The sequence below is a fragment of the Triplophysa rosa genome, linkage group LG7 (assembly GCF_024868665.1).
Source record: "Triplophysa rosa linkage group LG7, Trosa_1v2, whole genome shotgun sequence".
In the NCBI taxonomy this organism is placed as follows: domain Eukaryota; kingdom Metazoa; phylum Chordata; class Actinopteri; order Cypriniformes; family Nemacheilidae; genus Triplophysa; species Triplophysa rosa.
In genome coordinates, this window is record NC_079896.1 from 22,342,853 (window position 1) to 22,353,102 (window position 10,250).

The following is a 10,250-nucleotide window of genomic DNA, read 5'->3' on the forward strand; positions in this document are numbered from 1 at the left end:
TCTGAGTGAGTACGAGAATACGCTTAATTACTGCTTTTTCTCCCCAGTGGCATTTTACTAAAGACAACAGATAATGCATTTGTAAGACCACTGTAACTAAAAGTGAAGCATATGCTCTGTGTGTGTGCGTGTGTGTGTGTGTGCGCGCGCGTGCGCTACAGTGTGGGGACCCATTCGGAAAACAGCTTATAAATGAAACTTTACCACCTTTACACAATTCCTCTCCATCATCACAAAACATATCATCATATTATAGCACCATCACTTCAGCAAAAAAAAGCAAGACACAAAAAAACTGTTAAGTTCAAAACTTGACCTTGCTTTTTTCCAATCCAGTTGTCTTGTTTTACTGGAGGGTTTTTATTTCATCTTTATTTTTGAAGCTTCCCTTGTCCATCATCTTGTTTTTCTCCATGTATCCCATTACATGAAGTAGAACGTAAACTTTTAAACTTTGGTGCCTGTGGTAGTTCCTTTATCGTTGCAAAAGCTTCTGGAGGGAGGAGATGGACTCGGTCTGCAACGGACAAATTCGCGATAATAAATGAATATGTTATCCATCTTAAGTGCTGCTTATTATGTTTCTCTGAAAGTAAATTTAATTTTTTCTCCTTATGCCTGTAGAGGAGATGAGAAATGGAATAAGCAGATCACTCAAGTCGGAATCGCCGATCCCAATCACATGTGATTACATCTTCTCCAACTATATATCCATCTGTCCATCTGTCACTCACAGTCCTAACAGAAGGAGAGGAAGAAATGCACTTCAAAACTTTGTGTTGTCTAATGAGATAATGTAATAATGGTCAATGTGATGTTTATTCCAGTGATATCACGACTGCTTTAGGTCATAAAGATGCTGTGTTGTTTGTCTGAACCACGTCATAGTTTTAATGTGTTGTATTGTTTTGTTTGTTTGTTTGTTTGTTTGTGTGTGTGTGTGTGTGTGTGCGTGCGTGCGTGCATGCGTGCGTGCGTGTGTGCGCGTGTGTGCGTGTGTGTGTGTGCGTGTGCGTGTGCATGTGTGTGTGTGTGAACACAATGTTGAGTCCATATGCTTGAATATAATAAGACTGAAAATATATATTTAAAAATATTGAAAATATTCATATTGAAGACTACAAACTATATAACTTTATAGTTTTTGTATGTTTTACACAGACATAAATAACTTTTTCCTGCATGTGTAAAACTTGAAAAAACGTAAAAAGGTTTGTTTCAGGTTTTCCAGAATAAAATGAATAGTTTTTTTCCATTTGCATATATTGTGATTATACATTTTGTACACATAGTGTGTAAGACCACGACAGATTATGTTTTGCAGATAGTCAAATTAAAAACAATGTTTTACAGAGTATAGGTATATCTTCTGGCCATGTTACTGTAAGAGTTCAATTGATTTAGTTGAAATTATTAATTTTATACTCTAAAAGTTCTTCCGCAAAGATATGTTTTCGATATCCTTTCAGGGCCTGTCGAAAATGAACCAAAAGCTGAAATAGAGAAATAGAGGAGAATGAAAAAAAACCTCAGGCTTCCATACGCTGTAATTTCTAGATAGATAGATAGATAGATAGATAGATAGATAGATAGATAGATAGATAGATAGATAGATAGATAGATAGATAGATAGATAGATAGATAGATAGATAGATAGATAGATAGATAGATAGATAGATAGATAGATAGATAGATAGATAGATAGATAGATAGTCGGGTGAGATAGTCGGGTGAGATTGTGGGTGAGTGATTTTGCGAGTGGGGGATGGGTGGGTGGGTCGTTGCTGAATGGTCTCATGATTAATGTGTAACGGGCATCTCTGTGTTGTCATGCATGATGATGTGAAGTGTCGGCTGTCCGCTTCATAATGAGAATAAGGCAGGTAATTGTTGCGGTGTTGCAGGAGTCATCTTTTATAAAACAGGCAATTCATCTTCCGGCAGTAAAGAATGAAACAGGTACATTGATTTATTGCCCACTACCAGAAAACTGATCCTTCAGCTCTCTTTATGAAAATGAAGGTGTTTGTTTAAAAAACAAAGAGCTTGCGACACAGATCGCCGAGAACTTAGTCGAACGCAGGAGCACAGAAGTCAACAACAGTTATGAGCGAGCGATTCGTACGACGTCGTTGTGATGTATTCCGTATGTGACATGTGGTACGGGGAGAGATCACTGAGTGTTTCTGCATTACAAAGGAGCATAAAAAGTTTGTCGTTCATCCCCTGGGGCCTGGAATCTAAACAGCACCTGCGAGAGCAGATGGGGATCGCGAATGCGCGTCAGACGGAGGTATTTGTTGCCGTGGTGGCGATACCTGCTGTGAGAGATATGGGCGCTGTTGTTGTTCCGCTCAAAATGCATTTAGGAAAGCGACTCTCTCATTAAACAGCAGAGAGGCACTTGAACTATCGACTACAGCTCGAGTCATTTCTCTCAACTTGACACAAAGATGCTGCGATGCCGTTCTGCTCTTCAGCTACAGCGGTGGTGTTCAATTGGTAACTTTCCTCTGAGAGGCCATGGACAGCAATGCAAATAATAAAGCACAACTGACCGTATAATTACACATAGTAAGGAAAGCAAAACCCATATTTTAGAGTGCTTCCTAATTCTTTCTAAGAAAAATGAATCTGTCAATCGGTAGAAGAACCTTAGCCAAAGTAAGTAGATGCCATCATGCCATAAGCAAAACTATGCAAGGTAAAATATGATCCAAGCTAAATTAAATACTGGTTCAATTGCAATGGGGAACATAGTTTGTGGCGACCACAATGTGTATTGTGCAGTGAATTATTGGCTGTTGAGACTTGAAATGTAAGACATTTAGAAACCAAACACTCAGACTACAAAGACTAGCTGAGCTTTCAAAATAAAGCAAATAATCAGAAAAACATAAATCACACTTCGGCCGTGCTGTGGGAAAGAAAAATATCTCCGTTGTTTATATAGCAATGAGACGCCAGTAAACTCACATATGTCTACCATCTGAACAAAGTTTATACCTAAATGAAACATAAGTGCGAATGCATTAATAGAACAGTTCATGACTATTCTTTCATCATTTCCTCAGCCTCATGTCATTCCAAACTAGTATGACTTTCTTCTGCAGAACACCAAAGATATTTTGAATAACTTTGGTAACCAAACAGCATTGGCCCCTTTTGACTTCCATTGTATGGACACAAAACCACAGAGACATTTCTCAAAGTATCTTCTTTTGTGTTCCACCGAAGAAAGAAACATATACTGGCCTTATATGACATAAGTTTTATTTTGGGGTTAACTGTCCCTTTTAAGTCTCCAGAGCTCTCAAAGAACATCTGAGCAATATCTTTATCCTTATTTAAACTTTAACAACATTTTGTTACTTTTGTACACTGGACAGTTCTTTAATACGGCATTGAATCTATACTTGATGTCCAATGTAAAATCAGAATCGTGAAGCAGTTAAGCCTGAGATCTTTCCTTATTCTAGTTCTACAGTTTCTGACAGCTGTCGGCTCATTTTGGACAGGCCTTGAAAGGATGTCGAAAAGTAAAGCAATCCTCACTTTCTCCAGAACACAATCCCATCTGACTGTGAGTTTATTTGTTTGATTTGCCGTTTGACTAAATGTAGAGAGCTGCCGGCAGTCTGACAGTTCCAGAGAGATTTAAAGCCACTAAAACTCTCAATAGATTATGACCTCCTGTCACTGTAGAGCCGTTTGTGTTAAGGCGATTTTCACGATTTGAGGGCATGTGACCCCGGGGGACATGAAGAGTTGAGAGTTCAGCAGCTATGTCAGTCAAATCACCTCCTCATTCCTGCCACACTAAACTTTGTTTAACTTGTCAGACACTTAAGAATTGACTAAATTCCACCTCATGCCCTCAATGTCAAATTAAATATATAAATATATACACACATGAATTAATCGAAAGCAGGCAGTGAAAGGTTCTTTTTTCCAGATAACACCACAAGAGTGTAATTTACACACATGCACACAGTCTCGGTTCTCTGCTGTGTGTGTGTTTTCAAAGAACTCTTGTCCAGAAAGTTGCATAAGCAAAGTTTTATGTGAGTACGTAAACACATCTGGTTACACAAACTGGATTTAATGTGTCATTGCGTTCTGAAATGTGTCTGAAGGAATTTTGCCAAGTAAATTAATTTAATTGCAGCGTGTGAAGGAAACTCTACTGCCCCCTTGAGTACTGGAGTTTGTTACCTCATAGTAATGCAAACAGGGCCGTCCAATTGTAATGCATTTGACATTTGAAATTGGCCATATAGGCTATACGGTTACTTCCTGGTTTTCAATAAGACAGCTCAGACAGCTATTTCATTCTACACTTTGCTGCCTTTAAAAGTATGAAAAGTGGTGATTGAAATGAAGTTTGCTGAGGAGAAACACTGGGAGACGCAGCAGTGCCCATCTGTTGTCCCCTCATGCTGCTGAAATGTAAACATCTTATTCTCTCGTTTTACAATTTAACAACTAAATTGTGAGGCATGACTATTTTTGTGACTAGATTAAGATTATAAACTAATGTGGCTTTCACACTTGTAGTTTTCCTGTAAAACAACAGCGTAGCTCAGTGGTTAGCATGGCTCTAGCAACGCCGATGTCATGGGTTCGATCCCAGGGATTGCACATACTCAGAAACAAAACGATTATAGTATAATGCAATCAGTGGCATCAATTCACCTAAAGCCAAGGTATGGACTCTTGTGAAGTCATCCTATTGTACCTCGACATGACGGTCTCACATATATTTATTCACTACTGCATCCTCACATATAGTAAATTACAAAGCACAACACGCTTTAAATAATCTATTGATGAAATCATCATATAGTTTAAAAACAAATGGAAGCAGATCTGATATGTGATGTGAAAATTCAGAAGAGTGCAGTTTGGCGGATTCGAACTTGCTTCTCGGCTGAGTCAAAACTACATGTCAAGCTTCTTTCTCACTACACCACTGAAGCTGCTGATAAAGTAGTGTTGTTTTTACACTGTTCTCTCGCACTTCTGATGCCCATGCTCCTGCAATGAATAGGCTAGTGCCATAAAATATTGCTTTGAAATGACCTGACCAGACAGCCAAGGTATGGCAGCCGCCAGCCCCTGCCATACCCAAATGACGCCCCCGAATTAAAAAGCGTCTGCCAAATGCATAAATGTAAATGTAGTTTAGTTTGGAACGGGGCGTCGGTTCGCATGAAAAATCAGGCCTATTAAACCTTTGATGCTGTTAAAGCTACCTCAGAAAATCAAAGATACCCCCACACCAATGAGCGTCGGTTGACCGGAAGTTTTCCAGCTGGTTTATATTTGAAAGTTCCTCAGAACGCTCTGTGCATATAAACTCTACTGCGCCCTTGAGTATTTAAGTTTACACTGTCCACTTGCAATCCATTTGGCCTGAAATTGCATATAGACGTGTATTTCTGGCACAAATGTCTACTCAGATTAAATGTAAAATCAAAATAAATAATGTGTGTGTGCAGGTTTGACGCAAAAAGTGGCCTCACGAAGTAAAATCTGACATTTGCTACATTGTGAAGATACCGGTTCTGTCCTCTATGTACTTTTATTGCAATATTGCAATATAAATAGGTCTCTTTGTGAGCTCTAGGTTTAGGATTAGTGTTATGGGATAGAAAATGTTCTTTAAAACCATTAAGTCAATGTATATTTGTGTTTGTTTTGTTTGTCCTCATGAAAATGCACAGAAAAAAGTGCTCGCTTTACATCTCATGAATATATATAATGCCAGAGCTGATGGAAACCAAACGTCATGTGAGTAGTTCATCTGCTTCTCTGAGGTGCTGTGCAGTTCCTCACAAACGTTCTTATAACTGTCAACATTTACTATAATTTGTGTTCGGTAAGTGATTACTAGGAACACCTTAATGTCCTGAATTAAACATCTTTGAGTATGATGACGAACCACGGCAGCAATCATGTTAGGTGTGAGTTTGTGTTGTGAGAGAGAGAGAGATACAAGATGTCCTTCATTGTGTTTTCGATGACTGAAGGACGATTCACTGCTTCTCAGTGTAATTTGTGTATTTGGCTTTCAAAATACTTCTGAATGCCAAGTCCTCTCTCCTACATCCACACCCTCTCTCTCTGTCATTTCTCTATCTGTCTCTCACACACATTTGTGCTCTAATCTTTCTTCTGCTCGAAAGAGGCTTAGCACTTTTGTAGAACTGTCCAAATACCAGCACAGCTCTGTTCAATTTTACTTTCTATTTTCTCTCCATTATTTTTTTCTCTCATTCTGTTGTTCTGTTTCTCAGTTTCTCATATTCAAATGTTTGTTTCGATACGGGTCTAGGGTTAAAACTCGCCAGGTGCTGAAAGCCCCCCAAATTTAAATCAAAGACATACCAAACTCTATGATGATTTGTATTTTTACAGATTTTTACAGTTTTTATTTCTATAAAGACGTGGAATATTTGTAGCATTATTCACCAAAACAGAATACTGACTTCAATTTGTTGTGTACTAACTATTTTATGAGGTGACTAATTTCTACTTGCCAGTGATGTTAGGTTAAGGGGTGGGGTTAGGGGAGGGGCTTTAGTAATGCTGTTTTCTAATTGACGGTTTCATCGGACGCACGCACTGAGCTGAACTTCCGGTCTGTGTTTGGTTGTAATATAACAGTTTATTTTATATTTATTTTATTTTATATTAACATGAATTCATATTAATATTTTATTGTATATTCATTGTATTAAATTAAATTAAAACTACTTAACAGTTATTGATTCTTTGCGGAGGTCTACCGAAAGTTAAGTTTGGGCCACATAATGTTTGTTTATGTTGTTGCCGCTGAAACCGTCTATCACATCATTTCTAAAAATTCGCATCGTATGAATTCACAGAATTAGTCACCCCGTGTAATAGTTACGAATTCCTGATCAGGTTGAATCCACTCATCTTAAATGCTGCTAATTTTTCCGCAGATGTGGCAAGAAGTTTGACCCTAGTTATACTAACTGCATGGCCTTCTGTTTTCTTGTTTCTTTCATATCTTTGCTCATTTTTGATTCTCAATTGCAAGAGTTTATGATACAGCTCCAGAACAAAGTCTGCCTTCCGTGAACAAAAGCTCTCGCACATGAAATCCCAAATGCGTTTCAGTCAACGCGGGGCAGAGTCAGTTCAAACATCAATAAAAGAAACACACAAACACATCTCTTCCACGTTCAGCATGAGGTGTGTGTCTGTTTGTTTGAGAGAGGTGCACGCGCTTGCGCCCGACCCGCCGGGGTCTCGTCCTGTGCACACACACACACACACGCACACAGGCGGACGCAGTGTTTACACACTCACAGAGTTGTGACGACTGTCATTGAGCCTCCATAACACATTCCAACAGTCCATTAGCCAAACCTACCTGATGAGATCTTGTTTTTTATTTATCTTTTGAGTTCTCTCATGAGAGGACGCGCGTTTCCGTTTTAATATCGCGAGTGAAACATGATTATGACCTCTTAATGCTGAAATTACGCAGCCTAGTTTATATTTTTCACTCTTTCTTTCAATGCCGAGAGTTTTTCCTGCATCGCACCCCATGGCATTAACATCTTTATCTCTGCGTGTGTTTCTGCTTTTAAAACCTTTCCCCCTGCTGTTTGAAAAATATTCCTCATTTCCCACCCCTACAGAGCGCAGAAATCCCCATAGGCAACCCATTTACTGCGCCCCCCCCCCAAACACTTACAGACGCCACACTCCTTTCCGTGCTGCCTCATTGGCTTTCGCTAAATTATGCAAATAAGGTGATGTTCAACATATACTTTTTCAGTTTCTGCAACTGCGCAAGTTTACACAGATTTTCCATCCAACGCGATGCCATTACGCCGCGCCTGCCTGTCAGCAAGATTTATGGATCGATGACAAATTAGCGCGAAAATGCTCTTCAACTGCTAATTTCTTCTGTTTCTCTCAGGTTTGGCCAACTTCTGCGTTTCGTCTTTTGGGGGCATTTCAAAGGAATCCTGATTTTGTTGTTGTTTTGGTGAATATGAATGTGCGCTCCCGCTGATATCATGCTGTTGAACTCAAATGAATTCATTAATCAGAAATGATACACGGCGCTTTTACGGCACGACTGTGTTACTGCGCTCGTAGAGAATTTACTTCATGCCTCTTAAGTTGGAATATTTGAAAGTGCCTTCGATAGGATTTAGAATCGGAAGGAATTAAGACTGCTAATACATTTTTTGTACATTCTGTAATGGCGAAGAACCACTCAATGAATCTAAACTATATAACGCAACATACTAGAATTTGTTCATTTATATAATATTAAACATTACAACAAAACTCTCCGTTCAACTCTTTGTGTGTTGAAAAGGGTTTGTCCGTCACTAAGTACATCGTTTTTCATGCAGTTGGATTTGATCAAAAACAATGACTCATGGTTCAGTGAGTCGTTTTGTCCACTTCATTAAAATGAATCAGTTCGCATTATGGTTGGACGACGGGACTCCACTGATCATGTGATCAATGAGTGTTGCCAGTGAGGACTCTGCGATAGAGACATTCTCTAACCATGAAGACGTGCTGTAGATTCAAAGTAAATGTGTTCACTCGCACGACCTGAATAAAATCACTTGGTTCTAGTATTTTTTATTGGAACCATTTCTGAATAATAACTCGATTACCAACGATAGTCTTTAACCAGAGTCAAACCTGAATACTAGTCTTTAACCTGAGGCCAAACCCGTAGAGTACATTCTTGTATCCAGTGTGTGGAAAGTCATTTTTCTTCATCTGCATATAAATGTCATTAGAAGACGTCCCGAGCATGTGTTTTTTTTCCTGCTGGTCTAGAGGTCAGTGTGAGGTGAAATGAAGGTGTCAGAAGAAGCGGTGAGGAGGAAATAAATAAAAGCTGTAATGTTGAATAGCACAAGCGGCTTTACTTGTTTAAACTGTGTTTTAATATTTGTAACCCTGCTTGTGAAAAAAAAACTAGGTAACACTTTATTTTACGGTGCCCTTGTTACGCATGTTACATGTATTTACTATAGTATTTACTATAAATTATGCATAATTACATGTAACTAACCCTGACCCAAACCCTAATCCTAACCCTAACCCTATAGTAAGTACATGTAGTTGCTTTTTATTACTCAGTACTTAAATGTATAATTACACTGTTACACGGGCACTGTAAAATAAAGTGTCACCAAAAACTATAAAATCATCCTACTGTAAAGAACTTTCTATGATAATATATCCACAATATAGCCTAATATTGACGGAGTTAAGCCATGTTATAGATTGAAATTGTAGTAAAAGTATTGCTTGGAATCAAATGTTGATGCTTATTATATCATACTGTAATTAGATTATAAGATTTAAGCCTGGATTTTACAGACGGTCACATTTGATTCATATAATGAATCGGTTTATTCGTGCTGATGCAAGTCCTTAAGCAAAAGTCCATTGTAACATTTTATTTTTATTACAAAATATTTAAATGTAAAATCTATATGATCAATAGGAATATGTTTTCAGATCGGGTTGTGTTATCATTTTAACTGTTGTGTTTAGTGTTAATATTTCTGTTTAAAATCGTCACCATAATTCATACAAAACCCCTAAATGGTTTTGTGCTGATAATCAATGAAAAAGTGTGATAATGATCAATGTGATATATAGCCTATTTTGTGCAGGAGGTGTTCATAATGATTTAATGAAGATAGTTGTTTGTAAAAAAAAAGCTGAATCTACCTCTTTCAAACGATCGCAGTGCATGTGCAGCTTTACATTGTATGGCAGGATGACTTCAAGATAACGTCCCAACATTAACCTGTAGAATTAAGACCGCATCGTTTGTACAATATATTGAAAATATTACTGTTTATTTTAGCTAAAGTTTGTTTCCTCATAGTAAAGGTCTACCTTGCCAAGCTGGATGTACAGAATTTATGCTTTTTATCCGTCTTCTCTTTCTCTCAGATGACAGTCAAACCTCGGTGAACGTCATGTAGCCTAATGACAGTATACACGATCACCAGATAACAGTGCGGCGGAACGGGAAACGGGGAAACATTTAAACAATTTGCCACAGGCCTTAATTGTTTTCCGTTTCCTTGGCGATCTCTAGTCGAAAAGATGGAGAGTTTCAGTGAATAGATTAGAGCACGCTCGAGCGGTCGTGACAAAATCCCTCTTAACCCCGCGCAGCCCGCTATCAAAGCGCCCCGCCGTAGATATCACGCGCTCTT

At 38.4% G+C, this 10,250-nt stretch overlaps 1 long non-coding RNA gene across 1 annotated transcript; it reads right to left on the reverse strand.

The window, feature by feature from the left end:
* Positions 1 to 536: 536 nt before the first annotated feature.
* Positions 537 to 10,037, reverse strand: LOC130556582 (uncharacterized). The gene is made up of 3 exons (XR_008963235.1): positions 9,925 to 10,037; positions 9,754 to 9,832; positions 537 to 738 (listed from the first exon to the last, which is right to left on the reverse strand). It is a non-coding gene; the product is annotated as an uncharacterized LOC130556582 (long non-coding RNA).
* Positions 10,038 to 10,250: the final 213 nt, after the last annotated feature.